The sequence below is a fragment of the Asparagus officinalis genome, chromosome 4 (assembly GCF_001876935.1).
Source record: "Asparagus officinalis chromosome 4, Aspof.V1, whole genome shotgun sequence".
Taxonomy (NCBI): Eukaryota; Viridiplantae; Streptophyta; class Magnoliopsida; order Asparagales; family Asparagaceae; genus Asparagus; species Asparagus officinalis.
In genome coordinates, this window is record NC_033797.1 from 146,125,028 (window position 1) to 146,143,800 (window position 18,773).

Here is an 18,773-nt window from a genome sequence, read left to right on the forward strand (position 1 = left end):
AGGATAAACAAATATAAAGCAATAGGTGATATAAACAATAAGAGAATAAAAGTACACCAATGCCAAACTCAAACACAAGCAAGTAATCACGGAGTTCAGTCACCCTTGACCTACGTCTCCGCTCCTCACCCTAGAGGAGAATCTCCACTATCAACACAAATGTAACTACACAAATCGGTTTTCAACGCTCACCGATAAACGTTTACAATCCCACACTATTGTTAATACACAATACGCTCCTCTAAGTGTTGGCCTAGCTCGTGTTACCTTCCTCAAGCGCTTGAAATTATGACATCTCCCTAGGATTTACAATCGACGCCACTTCTCTTGGAATTGACCATGTCTCTTACTAACTACTTCTCTAAGTGTCCTTGTGTATTACAATGTGTTCTCTCAATAATTACAAGATCTAATAAGTGTTTTGTTCTCCAACAAAGATGAGAACGAAATTAAAGCTCACATTCAATGTAACACTCTCACAACCTAAATACTATATCTGAAATTCTTAAAGCTCAAAGGGTGTGTGTGTGTGAACAATGAGAATAACAAAAATTAAACTCAACTAAAAAATCTAGCTTATAGAAATCATGAACAAAATATAATTGCTAGAGATTGAGTTTAGAAAAACTTCTCTAAAAACAAGAGAGATAGAGATATGAAAATTGATTCTCAAAACCGAAATAATCTCCTCCTCTTGTGAAAGTCTCTTCACATAAACAACACACTTAATTTTTTTTTAAAACTCTTAAACAAAACTTGCAAACTTGTTTTTAAACTTCTCTTAGTTATTGAACAAATGAGGGCTGAAAAATATTTATAGGCACTCAAAACAATATCCCAAATCCTAAGAAAAATCCTTAAAACCGACAAAATCCCCAAACTCATGGAGTCTAGAAAACTAGCCGTTACAGTAGTTTCGGTCGTCCGATAGACCATTGTCGGTCGACCGACTAGATGACCGTTGATAGACTAAAACATCTCGAGCTCATTCGATCGACCGACGAAAACTAGCCGTTACAGTAGTTTCGTTCGTCTAATAGACCATGGTCGGTCGACCGACTAGATGACCGTTGGTAGACTAAAACATCTCGAGCTCATTTGATTGACCGACATTGTTGTATCGGTCGACTGAACATCAGCCATCGGTCAACCGATCATTGTGTGTCGGCCAACTGATGAGCGATTTGTCTGCAGGGTCTGAAAAACTATTTCTAATCGGTCAACCGGTTGCAACTGATCGGTCGACCGATAACATATATTCCAGACACCTATTTTTTCCAAAATATCCGACTTTGAAAATACAATTTAAAATAACAAATAAACTCTAAAACTAGTAAAATTTTGGATAATGTTTGTGTAGATGAAATTAAACATGTTAAAGAATTTTTTTTTGAAAACACATTTTCCATTTGTGAAAACTCGTCATTTGGCAAAATCAGTCAAAAAACAAATTCGTTTAAAATACTTTATTTTGACAAAATGATCTCAAAAATTTTTTAAATAGAAAGATATACAACAATTATATTAAGATATTAATCCACAACACATTATTTTTTAAAGCGGTAAACCATATGAACTTGTTAAAACTTGATATTGATGAATTTCTTTCAAACAAGTTTTGAAACACATTAAAATAGATTTATAGACTTGAGGACAGATATAAAATTGTGTTGTTAAGTCTATAATCCAAAACGGTGATAAATAAAAAATAAACGATAAATCAAAACAAATGTGTGTGTATGAATTTTGAGCTCTAAGTATAAACACACAAAGTATAAACCTAAAACACTATTACGCAAGGCAATTAATCTTCAATAAGCTCGTCTTGGTATGCGGATGAAGTAGTATTGGATCTTGGCTTGAAATGCAAAGCTTCATTCTGATTCCGCCAACCTCCTTTGAATATCATCGTTAAGCTCAATTCCAACCAACCTCCAACGGAGGATCTTTGTGTGGAATACCTAACAAGCAAATATAAACACTCGACAAACGTTGTTAGGAACTGTTTGTTAATTATCAAAACTAGATTAGATAATAGGTTCATAAACATGAGACCTAACAGTTATGTCTTACAAATTTTAGAACTTTGATCTAACAGACATATCAAAAATTCTAACTTATAATTTTACAACTTTGATTTGATCTAACAAACATATCAAAGAACTTTTATGCTATATAACAAATGCATAACAACTAATACAATGGGAGATCAATACCAAATTCATACGTCACAAAATTCACATGAGACCGAAAAAGAATATTAGTTACATGATCCAAAATATCAGTTTAAAAATAATAAAAGTTATATATCAATATGTTACTAGTTAATAATGACATTCAAGGGGCATTATTTGGAATTTTTTTTCTAGGTGTTGTCTATAATTTCAAGTTTGTTCGGGGACTGTTGATAGTTTTCGTATATTTAGTGTGCTTTTTATATTTTTTAAATTTTTTAGTGTGGAGGTTGTTAGTAATTTCCAAAGTTTAGGGTTGTGCCTATAATTTCACAGTGTTAAGGTTGTTCAAGAATTTCAATTTTTTATGATTTTTTCTATAAACCAATTTTAGATTTTTGAGTGTGTTTTTGTAACTTCTGTGTTTTTCAAGGGGTCCTGATGTTCATAATTCTTAGAACATTCAAACATAAATTTGTAACTTGTAGCTATATAAGGGGTTGTTTGGCAATTTTTAAAAGTTTAATGATTTTTCAAGAAAAAATTATTTCTAAGAGGTTGTCTATGCTTTTTTAAATTAACAGTCTTTGTACAAATTTTAGATTTTTAAGAATATTGTTTATAATTTTTGGATTGTTAAGAATTTAGTAAAGATACTTCTAAATTATGTAATTTTTCTACATATAGATCATGTGGGGTGTAAATCAGGATGGAAGGTATTGGTAATAATATCGGATAGATAACTGAGCTAGCTTACGATAGAAATCTTATTGTGTCATCTCATATATATGTATATAATAGTTTTTGTGCACATGCAATGCACGTGGTTAAATATTAAATTTATTTATTATTTACTTATTTTTGTACTATAAAATAAGTCAGATTCATTTTGATTTAAAATCTATAACATGGATTATTACATTTGTCATAATTTTATTTAAATATTTTTAAATAAATTGTGAAATAGATGAAAGTAATAGAGTAAACTTTGGAAATAAATATAAAGTGTTAAACGAGGATAAATATACCTTTATATACTTGCATACACAACATTATTTTTTTAAATTTGTATATAATCTAAATTATAATCTAATATAGTCTAATATAATTAACTACTTTAAAATAATCTAATATAATCTAATAAGGGAAAAAATAGATGAAAGTAATGTGAAAATTGTTGTAATTGAAAAAATAGATGAAAGTAATGTGAAAATTGTTGTAATTTTATAATTCATAATTTTTAAACAATCTAATCTAATCTAATAAGAAGAAAATAACAAAGACATAATTTTATAATTCATAATTTTTAAACAATCTAATCTAATCTAATAAGAAGAAAATAACAAAGACACATATATGTTGAAGGAGATGAAAGTGCTGCGAAAATTATCGTAATTTCTTGATCTAAAAAAAAGATCAAATATACAATATAATTAATTATTTTAAAATAATATAATCTAATCTAATAAGAATAAAATAGATATGAAAGTGCTGTGAAAATTATTGCTATTTCTTAATATGAAAAGATTAAATATAAAATATAATTAATTAAGATAATCTAATCTAATTTAATAAGAAGAAAATAAATATTTAAATAATAATAGTATAATTAAATGTTAAAACTAATTATGCACTACTGTAAACTACTTGAATTTTAGTCGGTGAGAGATCGTCACGTTGTGTCCTTAGATCGCAGCCGTTTGTTTTAATTTTTGTTTTTTATTTTTGAGAAAGATTTTGTCTCTTTGATTTGTTTGGTGGATTTTGCAGATACCATGTTCACATTATGTACATTTGTAGGTCTGCACTACTCCTGGGTTCGATCTTTAGAATAGGCATTATTTTGCCTCGTTAAATTGTTTGGTTTATGCATATACACCCTTAATATTGTAAACATTTGTGAATTTGGCATTTAATATTTTCATTCAGATTTACATTTTAATTTAAACTATATCCTTATCTTCATACTATGTATATCCAATAAGAATTTATCAATTTATCAACTTACTCTTACTTAATGAATTAGTATTTGAATTTCAAGGATATTTTTGTTTACAGAAAGACTTTCCCAAACTCGTGCTTTTAAAAAGAGTACTAGTTAGATTGCACGTGCAATGCACGTGGTAAAATTTTTGATATTAATTTTAATTTTAATAATATTTATGGAAAGATTTGGTATAAATTTAATGAATGTACACAATATATATGAACATAAGCTTAAAATTAAAAATGTTTGAATAATACGTTTATATTTAAGGATCAATTATGCAATATTGGAGTGGTTGTATGTACAAGTTGATTGATCAATCAAATACAATAACAAGAATATATGTAAAAGTAATGTTTGAAGATGTGGATTTAAATCCAAGCAAAATATTCTAAACTTTGTGTTTCCCTTTAGATTGATGAATTATATCGGTCATGAAGTTAACACTTTGAAATAGATTGATAAGAAAATGAACTTTCCTGTAGATAAATTTAAATCATAGTTAATTACTTAATTGTATACTCTACATAAGGTAGTACTCTATTTGAACGAAAATCAAATTCTACAGATACCATGACATATAACAAAAAGCATCATATTGTTTAGTTTATTTTCACATGAACTTGTACCTGAGGATTCATCCAAATCAAAGTTAGACAAACAACATAATTTTTTTTTTCTTTCCAACTCATGTGAATATCCCAACCATAACCATGCTCATTTGCAATGCAATTGAACGATAGGAATTCATTGATCATCTAACCTTGCAATCATGCAATACTCAGCTTGTAATTTTATGAAACACTTAAAAGTTCAAAAGGACATAATTATTATATAAAACTATATCTCATTGACTCCACTCTCTCCAAAACACACATTTACATTTTCGAGTAATAACTGACAGGATCTCTAGCAGTGGTTTTTTCATCAGGTTCACCCAAAGACTTATCACGATCAAACCGTCCAGCTCTCCTTAAAGGTTGGTCAATTGCATTTTGATTGTTTGTTGCTCCGCTAACAAGAACATAACCAAGCTTCTTCTCAGATGTTTTTGGGAATCATCAGAAGACTGAGTGTGATGTTATACATCCATGCAAGTCATATGTTGTGTTACTATCCGCCGTTCCATCTCCCTTTGCAGGTTTTCTCGCTTGGAAGCAATTGCATATATCTCATCAATGAATTACTTTATTCTGAAACACGTACAACAATAATGTGCAAACTTAAAATAAATTGATACTTGAGTCAAAAATAAGGTTCATTTGATCTTCTCAGATGCTTAAGTTAACTAAGTTAGTGACCTATTCATCATTTTATTAAAATCCCAAGACAGAAGTACTTACAGATCTATCATAGGCCTGAGGAAAGTAGCCGATTTTTCCAGGCTATCGAGATTTTCCAGTGACTGCACGTCAGCAATAGGTATCATGTAAAAGAATACCAGAGCGAACACACTATCGAGATTTTCCAGTGACTGCACGTCAGCAATAGGTATCATGTAAAAGAATACCAGAGCGAACACAGATAATGATATAAGCAGTTTTCTGATGATGAGAGAAACAAATGGTATAGCTAGATTCTTCCAGTAAACATCGCGTGGCTCTTGTGCCCAGTAAGTTAACTAGCGTGTTGGGTTCCTACTTTGCTGAGTTTGAGCACAAATAGCAGCCAGCCCATCTCGAGTCAAATGAAACAAATGCTACAGGCATGATAGACTTTGGATCTTTGAGAATTATCTGACGCTCTGCTACTAACTGAACCAAAAGACAAAATAAAAGTTCAGAACAAAGCTGGAAATTAGTTTTTTTCATATGAAAATGCATCTATTAAAGGCTCAGGGTTAATCAATATGATGATATACCTTACTCTCTCATTAACATCCATACATTAATACCCTTTGAAGTACTTATGTCTGAAGTGATGCAGGAAACTTCTTAGGAAATATAATTGACTTACGTATTTGTCAATTTCCTAGATGCTTTCACTATAGTAGTCAATTGCATCCGTTCTTACACCACAAAGCCCAAGAAATCCTTTCTGACATACAAAAGAATCAGATGGATCAGTAGTAAGATTAGAAGAACTATCATGGTTAGAGGAAGATCCTCTGGATCATGGCTTTTCTCGATGAAACATGTTTTAAGTTAAGGAACCTTTACTATATTATTGTTAAATGTGTTTGATTGGAATAATTGATAACTGATTTGTCATATATGTCATCAAAACCAGTTCAACCAATAGTTTAACACGTTAGAAATAATTATTGACTTAGTTTTCTACATGCCAAAATATTTCTCCTCCTGTCATATTATTACATATTAAAGATTACATATTTAATATTTTAACCAATACACAATATTAAACACACACTTCAACTTCTTTGTTAAATGTGTAAAACTATATCTCAACTGTTAATTAAAGATTACATATCATTAGCCCATGACCAATACACAATACATATTAAAGATTACCACTCTAAATTATTAAAGTTTACATATTAAATATTTCGGTAAGTTAGTGCTGTTTTAAGGAATTGGTAGCTGTTCCAGTACACAAACAGTTGAGAAATGGAATTTTACTAAATAATTCAAGTGCAAAATAACACGTAGTGAATTGTTAATAAGGGAAGAGAAATATTATATTTATAAACACTATAAGGATAGTAAACTTCTCATGAGAAACATCTATTACCTGGTGGCCAAGGTAGTGTTCAGGATGGTTCTGGTGAAAAAATTGATCCACGCTTTTTGATATAGATTGCCTAGAAACATGTGGGTTATTTCTGACAACTACCTGTAAATAGATAAATGAACAAACTAAATCATAAATTCGAAGTAGTAAGTGACTACCGTAAATGATTAACTTGTACAAAGGTGCAACATGAGATCAAACTTATGTTTCAACATTTCAAGTCAAATCAAAGTAGACATAGTTAGATCAAGTTGAACTTATTTTAACCATTGGATGACGATCACTCAACAAGTGGCAAACTCATACTTACAGTGTACTTAACCCGTACTTACAGTGAACTGAGCAGCACGACGATATTGATCTTCTAGAAAATGCAATCTCATGAAGGCTATATGTCCATACTCCTTGTAAAGGACGTAGCAAGTCCATATGGTGAACAATTATGCCATTGACCGGTGAAACCATAACCTAAATTATAACCAAAATAATTATATTAAGTCCATAGTAGTAATTAAACTGGAAATGGAAAGTAATTGGAATTAAAACAAATAAACTGGCACATAAAGCAAGTAAGACAGGGATATAACTTAGATACTCCGTTTTGATGAACTATTTTTCTAGTCAAAGTAAGGAAATTATCTGTAAATTTTAAGACTTGCCACCGCATGCCAAATTGTGAGCAGAATAATAAAAAATCATGAAAGCAAAACAAAGAAGACAGTAATTTAAGAGTGGCTATTATTCTAGATAGAATTATTTACTTTAGAAAAGCAACTTACCGTTGAGAACCCTCCGTAACATTTGAAATTGAGAGCTTATCAATGCCACTGAAAACTATGTCTTTGTTAATATTTTTCAATGTCCCATCTTATACATTCACCGGAATAAGAACTAACAGAGCTAGGATTGTCATTGGTAGAAAGATCTTCAAGCTGTAAAATTAAAAATTAAGTTAATACTGCAACTACCTTTACCATCGTTAAAAAAAACAAAATAATAATAAAATTGTATGTGTTCTTTTGAAGCAAGATGTGCTGCAGAATATATGACTAATGAACTCAGATCTTGAAACTTCTTAGTTCTAGATTAGCCGAAAGGCCTTCTATGAGACCCGAACAGACTGCCATACTAACCAGGCTTTAAATGTAATAGTCATAAAATCATAAGGTAAGCAAATGCATTGTTTTATCTCAGAAATCAACTGTTTTATCGCCGTAAAAGGTATCAATCTGGTGAAATGCATCATTCATCACCAGCATTACCCAATTGCTTGAGTTCCCACCGTACTACTAAATTTAGCTAATGACTAATTCATATTTCCAACAAGTTGACAAACTACACCGTTAATTAAGATTCTAATATTTAGCTTAATTTCTCACCATCCTTCACGCAAAATGCTTAATTCAACAATGGATTACATTACTCAATTGAATTCAAGTTGCACACAACAGTTTCAGTGGGAATCATTCTTAGCACCTAATACTGTAAGAATAGCAAACCTCAGCCAGTTTATAGAAATCAAAGTATCTGTTATTTGATCCTGTGCTTCTAACCAACTTTGATGGATGTGACTCAATAGGAACATCCTGAAAAATGAATGAATAGATTATCAACCATTAGGTGAGAGCTTACGGGAGACATATTTCATCAAAACCTATTTCATACTTTTTCCCTAACAAATCTTATTAGATCCAATTTTTTAAATCAGAGAAGGTTTACCTCTCTCTCATATTTTGTGTACAACTTATTAAACTCCTTGCCCCAGCAATCAGTCAATACTGGAGCTTCATTAGGGCAAAACAATGACCACTCTCCATTATTTTGGACTCTCTCCATAAAGAGTTCGGGAATCCATAGGGCATAAAAGAGATCATGTGCTCTGTGTTCTTCCTGTAAAATGGTACTATATTTATTTTCATTGCAAAGATAAATTTAAAAATGAATTTCTTTTATATAAGCACATTTAAGACGAGGACTAAAATAGCACATGGTATCTTACTATGGGAAAAAAGTTACACCAATACTGGAAATACATTGCATAAAGTATAATACTATATTATATACAATTATGAGGTGTAAGTTTTTGAACCACTAAGTACTGACCTCTGGAAAAGAGCTTTAACAGCTTCACATTCTTGTTGGTTGTAAAACCATATACCATTAACTTCTTGAGCTGCATTCCGGTACAACAAGTATGGAGGTTGGATTTCATACTCAAAATCTCACAAGATATCCTCCACCAAATTTTCTGTGTCGCAAAATGAGTCAGCTAAAAATATGTACGTACCTACACCTCTATTCATGTGTAAAGTTATGATCTACATCACTCACATGTAGAAAACATATTTTGTTGTGTGCAGGAAATTAATGTGACCAAAACAAACAAAAACAAAGTAATGTGATATTTGAAGAATTCAAGGATATATACCATTGGCTTAACATAAATAGTTAATATATCAGATGATTAAGGGGTAATGGTGTTACCTTCAGAAATATGTCTGCCTCTAACACTGATAGTGAACACATAAAGTCCCTAATCTCAGGGAGTAAGGACTGCAATATCAGAAACAATTGTCATTACAATGAATAGTCACTAACATCCATAGCAAAACTAAAAATAATAAAACATAAAGCTAGTTTTGAATGCAGCAAGGCACTGTATTCAACAATCAACTCATTTGAATTATCATACAAGTGATATAATAAAACTCAAGGAGATAATTTCATGCAACTTTCAGGACAAAAAGAAGTCTAGGAGTGATGCCAAAATGATAAGCAGCTTTACATCAAAGGTATCTGATATCAGGGTATTTTCATCTTACCTGAGTTGAGGTGCTGTTAAACTAAGGGGACACCTCATCACAGAACTGATGATAAACCAAACACACATATTGACTTATAATACAAGGAATGCAATTTTATCATTTGTAACCCTATATAGGCAGGCAGGGAAAATAAACATTTATTTGTAACAAAAAGAATGTACTCCGTTGCACTCCATCCTAATAAACATGCTCCCGTCATAATATGCAAACAAACAACCAAATAACAATTAAGGGGGAAGAAAGGACTAGATGAGCTTCATAACAACTTGTGCATTATTTAGTAATTAAAAGGATGCTAAGAAGCTGAAGCTCATGGATCGATCCTCTGAAGAACAGTCACATTCAGGACTTTGGTGCTCTGCTGATCGAGATTCAGATTCGGCATCAGCTTCCCGTTCTGAGTCACAATCTGAAAAATAAAAGAACTCAACTCAACTTACTTTCTAATCTCGATACAGCTGCTGTTGGAATATTTAAACCATTGTCGAAAAAATGTTAAATTATTAGGAACAATATTCTTGTACCTCTTGAAGGAAAACTGGACCACAACTAATTGGACTGTAACCTATTCTAATTAGAGACATATGTGCTGAGAACAACCTCATCATACCATTTAACAAGGCAGAATTTTTGATATGTCAAAAAAACTAAGTTGTTGAGAAATACATGTTGTGAAGTTGATATTGAAATAAATTGAATAATTTTGATGGTAGGTGTGATATATATCCAGTCATCATTTATAGCATATATCTTTATGTGATTTCATTCTGAAATTTTCGTATTTTGAAATTAAGCATAACACCAATGTAATTGTTTTCTCTGAGGCAATTTAGGTTCTATTCATTAGAATTTACTTTTTTTTCACATTTTCGCTACAAACAAATAAGGGTTTTACAAAAAATTGTTCAGAAGCCTCTGAGGTTTTCAATACCTTCAGCATGTTCAGAAAAAAAAATCAGACATAAAGATGCTCCATATATATAGTCTTTGGAAATAAATTATTACCTAATGAGGAAGCTTTAATATAGCTTGCAATTTCAATAGATGCATATCTTCCTGGGAGTTTCAACATAATGAAAATATGGCGAGATAACCAAACCATTGCACCAAAAATTGGTATTGTCCATTTCATGTACAATTATAGAAAATATGTTGTGAATAGACCCTTGAAGTATTGGCCGAAGTGTGGATACACCGCATAAGTGAACATTTTTTATTCTTTCAAAAGTGAAAAAATGCAAGTGCGATTCTCACCAATAAACTGTAGACTTCCTCAAACATTCTTAACGATTTTAAGAGTAGAAAGAATTTCACTTAGAGGTCTATTTGCATCAAGTAGAACTATAGTGGTTCTGTTTGTAACAAATAGAACTACGGGGGTCTCTTTGCAATTAGGTGAAACTACAAGAGGTACTTTTGCAATTAACTCTCCATATTTGCGCTCCGTGAACATATGTTTTTTGAGGAATTTGAGACTTCTCCTCTCTGCAGAGTTGATCAAAGCCAGGTTGGCATCTGCCAAAATTTTAGAAGTTATCAGAACTTAGCAATATGATCTGTTTGGAAACAAGTAAAAAGAAAAGAATACATAACATAAAAATTTTGAACATTCACCAACTGTTCTATCATCTTCTTCTACTTCCCAAATCATTAGATAATTAACTAAGAAAAGGATGAATCCATCTGACAAATATTCTACTATAATATGAACCACAGAGACATACATGACATCTTACCACAGAAATCCTCATCAAAGTATTAACTTGGCATGCCAAAAAAACATACATTTCTATTTATCTGAAACCACAAATAATAATTAACTTGGCATACGTTCCTGTGCTACCTCAAAAGTATTAAAAGAAGGTGAGATGAATGTTGAGGAAAGGTGTATCCCAGTTGCATGCCTACCTTGGAGATATTGTTGGATTAGATTGTTGTTAGTCGTACTTAATTTCAATCTCGTGGTGTAACGTGGAAGTGTCTTTGGAGAGCTCCATGGTTTCTTTCTGCCTGGGCAGTTACTTCTCAATCTGACACAAATAAATTGGGAGAATTAATGACACCAAAATACACTATCATTGTTTGTAATCACGCTGTAGGTTAAGACCATCAAGGAGCATGCACAAATTCGCATGCTAGCACATACATATAGATGTAATTGTACAATTCATTGGTTCCAGAATTGTTGTTTCACCATGGTCTGTGTACTGTTAGAACTTATAGCAGGTAACTTTTGCAACGTTTCTAAAAGACACCTATTCCCTTGATATTACTTTGTTATTTCGTATAGGAATCTAGTATGAGAGATTCACGACATTATTAGACTTATGAAGTTTTATCTGCATAAATAAACTGTATTACTTTCCCAGGTGCAAATTAATACCAATAGGTTTACACCGGTATGTACATATTCAAGGTAAGACGACAACATAATATGGGTATGCAAATACCATACATCAGGAAAATCTAGATATGAATATGTTACGGAAATGCCATCATAAATATGTGTCTGCGAATGCATGCGTGTGCATGAAGTAATGTTATTTCTCTCCAACACACATGTAAGACTATAATGTTGAGAATCACAAAATCTAAGGCAATACAAAAAGTTCTGCAAGCTTGGAGATCTTAAGAGGCAACTTAGAATTGATATAGTAAAATCTTCCTCAAGCTTGTTCAAGCTGTCCTTGAACAAATTTTACTCTAGCTTACATAACTGAAGAAGCTTGAGTATAGTTGGCAAAACTCATGCTATTCCCAAGGGGCTTGATATAAAGATCTCGAAAGGTCTTTATATCAAGTATGAAACTATGCATGAATGCATATGTGCGCGACCTAAAACAACATTATTTATGTTTTAACTTAAAGCAAGCAACCTTGAATGTTACTAAAAACAAGCAAGTTTTAATGATCTTCATCATTAGCCTCAAAAAGTATCCCAAAAAAGAAGACAATTTTGAAACCCATCACACCGAGAATGCCTTTAGACACTTGCCTGACTTAGTAAAATAATTGAAACCCAGTTTGAGCAAAATTGAAGACCCATTTAAATAATTGAACTGATGTGAATAGATAAAACTCTCAAACTCGGCTAATTTTACAACCTGCATAGAAACCAACTATAAGAGACTTATCCTTTCTTTCTTTCTTTCTTTTTCCTTTTTCTAACAGTAAATTTATTCAAGCAATCAAGCGTTGAGAAGAGCTAGAGGCTAGAGGAACAAGGCTTCAAACCTTGTAAGAAGTTCTATAGAACTGAAATATTGTTCTTAACAAGTTTTTTAGGAATTAAGACGTCAAACTAAGAAGTTCTATAGAATTTTAGGAAATTATTAGATTGGAGATACTACATGTGACTAAATGATAATTAGGAGCTCGAATGATGAGAAACCTTACATTTAAGATCCGATAATCTGAAGTTCGTGATCTTTTGCTCCGCCAGAGACTTGTGTACTCTGCAGAACAGAACAAAGCTTCATATTCATATTCTATTAGACTAAAACAAGTAGCAATAAAGTTAATAGTATAAAGAACTAAAAAAACTCAAATGAGTCATGTCTATCTTGAAGAAATAATGCAGCTTGACTGGAAATGACTGGGGGAGTTTGGATCACCAGTCACTAGCAGTCTAAATATGTACGTTACATTGTATTGAATAAATAAGAAAACACGAAACACATAATGAACTGGATTTTTCGATGGCTTGACCTAAATCGATTTTCCTTGAGCAACAAACAAAATCTGAATGTATCCTACAAGTCAACTGGCATTCATGTCTGTTCACTGTTATTGTACTACCTTCCAAAAAATGAATATAAACTAATTATGTAAAATCACAAGGATATAAATCAAGAGTAGAGAAATGGTGCCTTGTTATATCATCGGATCAATCCATGTAGTGCATGCAACCATGGATGATGAAGCATCCATTGTTCTGATAGGGACATTAACTACACGGACTTTTAGACTGAAGGATTTACATGTCCACTTTACATATGATCAATAATTAAAAATTTAAAACAGGTTACAACCAAATAAACTTGATTTAGCACACTTTTAACATGAGACAAACTGCATCTATTGTAAATTAAAGACTGTAAACCTAAAAATGAGCGTATTGTAACTATAACTTAAGTAAAATTTGAATGAAAAGCAGGTATATATTAGAATAAATACCTAAATTAAGAAAAAAATCATAACCGATACAGCTGCTGTTGGAATATTTAAACTCTTGTAGCTTGAAACTGTAGGAATTCGAAAATTGGGGCAAAATTATATCAAAATTTAAGGACTGAAGAACTAAAAGGGAGAGTTAGGGTTTTGTATAGAGGAGTGAAGACGAAGAAGAAATACCTTTGTGAATAACCAAATTCTGAAAATTGTGGAGATGAAAGCGGAAATTCTGAAGAAATACTGAGCTTTGCAAATCTCTGTAACGATTCGGCTTCGACGGAGAAGGGTAAACGATGATTAATAATCATCTTTGGAAACGCTTCGGCTTCGTCGGAGAATGTAAAATGATCAACACTTCGGCTTCGGCGGAGAGGAAGGAGTAATCGACGTGAGAAATTTCCGAAGTTAATGTCGAATTTTCTGTATCGCTGGGAGAAATTGGGTATATTTATTTTGGTTGAAGGTTAATTTGGGGAGAGTAAAGTTTTTCAGGTACTGGCTCTTTTAAAGGTCCGCGTCTTGATGTTGAAACGTGCCTCTGAAGGCTACGTTTTGATTGCACAACGTACCATTGAGTGCTGCGTTTGGCATAAACTGAGCCCACTCCTTTAGAGGAGGGGCTACTCGAGCAATCTCGGCTAAAGGAGAGAGATTCCTTCGGCGTAGGAGCAACAATTGGAGCTTTAGTCTCCTTGGAGACTTTGTGGATCTTGCGCATAGCCTTGGGGCTAAGGGATCCGGAGGAGAGGGCCTCCTCGTACTTGGCTTGATTAAATTCGATAATCAGAGTTTCAACAGTCGTTCCAGTGAGATGAACGTCAGATTGCGCCACCACTTCTTCGTTAGAGAAGCTAGTCTCCAGCAGAGTCGCCATCTTTTGTTTGTTGGAAATTGACAGCAAAAAGACAATGAAAGAAAAATTGACTTGTATTCCTCTCAAAATCGATTACAATTTGGATTCCGATTACAAAAGAGAGGAGAATGAATTTGATTCTCCCCTTTGTTTAATTCTGGGTTCTTCACGGTGGCGGTGAGATGCCTCCCTCGAATGCTCGCGTCGAGTTTGCTTCTCGTTGACGATTCGAACGTTTTGATTTACTGGAACGTGATTTTCTCCTCACGATTTGACGCTGTGGAGAACTTGCGTGGCAAGTCGTAAAAAATAACTTTTAACGAGTTAATAACTCAGAGCGAGTTTATCTCTATGAAAGAGTTGATTTAAACCGAAAGTTCGGTTAATAATCCAAGGAAGAAGCTGCTGTTGCTGGTCTCCAAAACTCCAACAATTCCCCTCCAAAGCTAGCCGAATATCTCTTCTTTGCTGCCCCCAAAAAGAAGGATCTGAACTCAGTTGAGTTTCCCAATATTTATAGGGGATAATTAGCTCCTCCATGGGCTGAGTGGGGTGTAACCACCCCCTCTTAAACAGCTCCCGAAATAGTGGGGAAAACGGTTTTGAAACCGTTCTGTTAGTGCTTTGAACGAGTCAAAACGCTGAAAACAGCGTTCTGGGCCTTAACTCTGCGTCTTATTGATGAGACGCAGAGTTGGGCGCTTGTTGGGAGTTGAAAACGCAAGGGCCGCTTGCGTTCGGACCTTAACTCTGCGTCTTAAAAATGAGACGTAGAGTTGGGCGCTCGCTGGGAGTCGAAACGCACAGGTCGCATGCGTTTTAGAGATGAACTCTGCGTTTTAGGCTGAAAACGCAGAGTTGAGCCTGTTTTAGGCTGAAAACGCACAGGTAGTGCTGTTTTAGAGATGAACTCTGCGTTTTAGGCTGAAAACGCAGAGTTGAGCCTGTTTTAGGCTGAAAACGCACAGGTAGTGCTGTTTTAGAGATGAACTCTGCGTTTTAGGCTGAAAACGCAGAGTTGAGCCTGTTTTAGACTGAAAACGCACAGTTGGGCCGTTTTAGAGGTGAACTCTGCGTTTTAGGCTGAAAACGCAGAGTTGTGCCGTAACTCTGCGTTTTGATGTTATATCACAAGGATATCTCTGCGTTTTAAGGTTATAACGCTGGTTCGACCTGTGCGTTTTGACTCTGTAATGCAGAGGTGAACCTTAGGCGGGCTTGGCGAGCTTCAAGCTAAGTCCAATGTTCTGACGAAGTCCGGTCTTGCAGACGGACTTCAGAACATAATTTGCTACGAAGAACAGGTCATAACTCTCAAACCGTAAGTCGGAATTGGACGAATTATATATGAAAATCGGCTATCTCGACGAGACGGAGCTATCCGAACCAAGCCTAAGGCTTTGGTTCGCTTCCTCCATTTCGTCAAATTCCTTACGGTTTGAGAGATATCTGCATTCTAATATGAAGAGACCGTTAATTTGTAGTCTCTTTTGCTAGAGCTTTGCACAGATCATCCTCTTGTAATCTTCATCTTGGTTCCTTGAAAATATGAGAGTTATCAGATTATAACTCCCGATGTTGATTGTGAATGTTGTTGAATTAGAGCTTTCATCAGTTGTCGTGAAGGTCGTCAGAAGATTGTAGGGCCTTCTAGCGTGAAGTCCTCAAAATTGTATTGTTCACTTCTGGAAGTCGTCAGATTATATACTTCCATAACATTCGGTGTTTGTATGGTCAACTATCTATTGTGGATTTAGATCAGTGCCAACAGAATCCCCCTCCATAAAGTTTTCGATTAAGTTCTACCGTTTGACCTGAGACGAATTTTTCGGAATACTTTGGATCTGCAATTCTGATGACTGGATGCTGTTGATTCCTTAACACAAGTGAGGAAGTTGTTCTCTGGGCACTCGCTTTCGAAGTGCAGCCTTGGTACTGAAGGTTTTTCCTACGCATGGTACGCATGTGTGAAGGTTAGTGCGCCATTTAATCCTGTTATTCTGGTATAATGTGGGGTGACGCCTGCATTTTGAACTTGAATGCGGTGTTTCATCCTTGCATTTTGTTAAATTTTGGAAACACTGAGTAGTGACGCTTCTCTGGTCGTTCGTTTTTTTTGGCATCGCGAGTACTGATGCTCAACGTTTTGGATTAAGACATGGGAAGTGGCTCCTTGTGCATTGTTTTGACTAGTCTTTAAAGAGACTTTGTCTGTGTGGCCGCTCTTGTTTAATCTCTCTGACTCACATCCATTAAGCAGATGGGCCTGCAAAGCAGTGCGTAGGATTTTTTGGACAACTCCTCGGAGCCTTTCTTATTTATGTCAACGGATTTGATTAAGCCTTTTACCTCGTGTGATCTACGCGTTTGAGTCGGGCTATGCATGTGATTGTCTAAGTCGCGTTCCACCACATGTACATTTTGTGCTAAGGAATGAACTCTCATTAGTCTTGATGGCCTATGATTTTGAATACATAAACTTTGTCATTTTTGACGGGAAAAGGACTTTAATACGGCAACGTCCGTGTTAGGCGTAGGCTTATCTCTAAATTAGGATCGAGATAAAGTCCCCCATCGTGTGAGGCATGGGGATTTTGATGTCATTTTCACGGTAAATATACTAACCGAGTAATCTGTTGTGTTTATTGACATTTGACCTTATCCTACTTAGGATGCAGGATAAAAATTCCGCCATAGCGTGTAAGGGCATGGATTTTGCGTTATTAATAACGGACCTGGCTACGATATTGAATAGCGAGGCTTTGCTATTATTACGGGAAATATGCTACCTTTAGGCTTCTGATTCGGCACATGGTGTTAGATGCAGATCTATCCTCTAATGTGGGATTGACGATATATCCTCCGCATGCGTGAAAGATTTATGGTTTGGTGGCTACGAAAGTGTTGAAATTACGTTTTAGACTTGGTCATTTTCGGCGGGAAAAAAAAAACGGAAAAAAACCACCCTCGCAGCTATGTGTTAGAGTGCATGGCTTATTTCTCTGTTAGTGGTGTATCGAGATAGATTCCCGCCAGTCATGAATCTGGTGTCTTTTTTCCGGCGAAAGATTAACTCAGGCAATTTAGATGGCGTGTTAGGGCGTAGACTTTATTCTTAATTGGATCGATGAAATAAAGTCCCCTTCATGCGTTGAAGGCATGATTTTGTGTTTGTTTCTCCCAGTGTTTTACTTGTAACACTGAAAGAAAAGTTTGAAGTGCCAGAGGTGTGTATTAAGCTTGGCATGATTTTTCACTTAGAGTGAAATTTTAGAATTTCATTACAACTATCCTAGGATAATTCCAGAATATTGCTTTAATCCGGCTTGGATTTTTTATAATAGAAACTTGCTAATGTCTTTATTGGGATAAAAGGATTAACAAGTTCATTTTTAGGGGTGACTTTTAGAGGTGTTATGTTAAGCTAAACATAAAAAGTTTTTTAATTTTATGGACCTATCGCTGCTAGAAGAGAAGTCGCATTAAGTTTGATTGGTATCGAGGATGGTGTGGGCAGCTTAACTTGACGGTTTGTGGACCTATTCGCTCCTTATTGATTAGAGCAGTCGATAAGTGAATTTTATGTCAGAGTCGTATTGTTACGTGACAATGAATTATGTTGCGATTGGAACAACCTTTGTGGACTTATCATCCTATTGACGAGGAATGATAATGTGGTTTGTTAGAGGTGTAATTGTTAACGTGACAAGATTGTGTTGGCGATTGGAGCAACTTTGGGGACTATATCCATCCTATTGCGAAGTTTTGGAATGATAAGTGGGTTTGTCAGAAGGTGTATTGTTAACGTGACAAGATTTGTGTATGGGCGATTGGAGCAACTTTGAGGACTTATTCATCTAATTGACAAGGATTGATAAGTGGGTGTCAGAGGTGTATTGTAACGTGACAAGATTGGTGTTGCGATCACGAGCAAACTTTGAGACTGTTCGGCTCTAATTGAGCGAGAGTCGAATAAGTTGATTTTGTCAGAAGTGTATTGTTAACGCTGACAGGATTTGTGTTGGCGATCAAAAGGAAACTTTGTAAGACTTATCATGCTTATTGACGAG

General features: G+C 34.2%; 3 long non-coding RNA genes across 12 annotated transcripts; 1 reads left to right on the plus strand and 2 right to left on the minus strand.

Annotated features, from left to right (window-relative positions):
• On the minus strand, positions 4,882-5,596 carry LOC109839669. Its single transcript, XR_002246698.1, has 2 exons — positions 5,505-5,596; positions 4,882-5,354 (listed from the first exon to the last, which is right to left on the minus strand). It is a non-coding gene; the product is annotated as an uncharacterized LOC109839669 (long non-coding RNA).
• On the plus strand, positions 5,516-5,884 carry LOC109839670. Its single transcript, XR_002246699.1, has 2 exons — positions 5,516-5,583; positions 5,653-5,884. It is a non-coding gene; the product is annotated as an uncharacterized LOC109839670 (long non-coding RNA).
• LOC109839667 lies at positions 5,612-14,335 on the minus strand. Of its 10 annotated transcripts, none has more exons than XR_002246689.1 (13): positions 14,031-14,332; positions 13,854-13,921; positions 13,074-13,132; positions 10,932-11,192; positions 9,337-10,086; positions 8,956-9,100; positions 8,572-8,742; positions 8,352-8,438; positions 7,632-7,784; positions 7,185-7,320; positions 6,853-6,954; positions 6,118-6,198; positions 5,612-5,915 (listed from the first exon to the last, which is right to left on the minus strand). It is a non-coding gene; the product is annotated as an uncharacterized LOC109839667 (long non-coding RNA). The 10 variants fall into 10 exon arrangements; XR_002246692.1 differs by lacking the exon at positions 10,932-11,192 and adding an exon at positions 11,586-11,707; XR_002246691.1 differs by having other exon boundaries at positions 11,092-11,192; positions 14,031-14,331.